Genomic DNA, 1,882 nt, shown 5'->3' on the forward strand with positions numbered 1-1,882 from the left:
TATATATATATATATATATATATACGCATGCATATATAATTATACATAGATACATTTACATGCGTGTGTCTGTATGTGTGTGTGTTTGTGTGTGTGTGTACATAATCACATGAAAGTTCATATATCTTGAATTCTATATCGGTAATTCATGAAACCTTTACCCACAATAATAAAATAACCACCGCAAACTATTAAGTTAGACAGTAATAAGCATGTAGACTAGTGGTTAACTAGCAACTATTTCAGGTATTTCTGACTTATGATTTGATTCGACTAATTGAATCAACTTGAGACCAAATTTTTTCAATTTTGAAATTATTGAACATATATATAAAATCTGAATTATCTACTGCTGGAATTAAAGACTTTGAATTATGTAAAATTAAGAATCTGCTTCACTAACGTATAAACTAATTATTCTCAAAGATAGAGAAGTAATATTTTTCTCAAATGGTACCATTTCTTTTTAACATTATTACTAATTACTAATTTAAATATGAATATATAAAAACTATGATTTTAAATATTCAATCAGCTTCTCTAACGTAATAAAAAGTCGAAGCGAATGATAATACTCCAGACATATGTCCCGAAGAGAGAAAATGTTTTTTTTGTTTTTTTTGGAAATATACGTAATAGTAGTTGGCAAGCGGGAAAAAAACAAAACAAAAGAGAGAAAAGGAATATAGTATACACTTGGTAAATAAATCTAAGCTCTAATCATAAGGAAATATGGGAGGAAAACTGAAAACAAACACGTTCTCGAAATTCTTGTATTGAATTAGAAGAGCTCTCCACTCACCACCTAATAATGAAAAAATTAATATCATTGGGATGCAGGTAAAATTCAAATCGTATTAAAGCTTGTGAAGGTGATACGCGTTTGCAAATATCACGATCGATGTGGCAGAATCGTTGTTGAACATTTTCCTTTAAGAATTAGATTATTTAGAATAGGAAAATAACATCTCCGAATTATTTTACTGTCACAGATGAAAACTTTAATGGCTATATATCTACAATATATCTACAATAAAGACTTCGGATTTAGGTTGAACACCAGCATTGTCAATGGGATGTGTTTAGTCTATACCATAAAACACAGAATTTCACTGATATTCAATTTAACGACCTCGAACAGATGAAAAGTAAAGATGAAATCGGTGGAACTTCAAATCAGAATGTAATGAGCCGCTGGAACAAATATCGCACGGCATTAATTTGACGATCTAAAGATTCGAGCAGCTCACTTCACATATCCCTACATTTCATATTATGGAATGCTCCCAGACTGGAATAATGTATAGTTTATATCGTAGCTGCAAAAGTATAATGTTTCAATACGGAGATATTCTTTTCTACCCTAGAATCTACACCCGAATTTTTGGGTGAGAGGGCCAGTCGATTAGATCGACCCCAGTACGCAACTGGTACTTAATTTATCGAATTCGAAAGGATGAAAGGCAAAGTCGACGGAATTTGAACTCAGAACGTAAAGACAGACGAAATACCACTAAGCGTTTCGCCCGGATGCTAAGGTTCCGGCTAGCTCGCCGACATTTCAATACGGAGATATTTATAAAACAAAGCATTCAGTACCGCTGTGTTATGCCAGCAGTTGTATTGCTATTCTGCCACACTCGCGTGACATGGCTTGTAAACGGGTACAACTTTTATACTCATATCCATGAGTATTTCAGTCGTTCAAATCTTTCAAACGTTGTATACATTTGTAAAATTCCACTTTCTCCAAACGAAAATGTCATACATATACGTAAAACTTGCCAGATCATATAAACAATCAATGATTTTTATAAAGATATAAAATACATATATTTTGTTTTCATTTCATTGATTGTCATTGTATCGATCATTTCGTGTC

The sequence above is a fragment of the Octopus bimaculoides genome, chromosome 1 (assembly GCF_001194135.2).
Source record: "Octopus bimaculoides isolate UCB-OBI-ISO-001 chromosome 1, ASM119413v2, whole genome shotgun sequence".
NCBI lineage: Eukaryota > Metazoa > Mollusca > Cephalopoda > Octopoda > Octopodidae > Octopus > Octopus bimaculoides.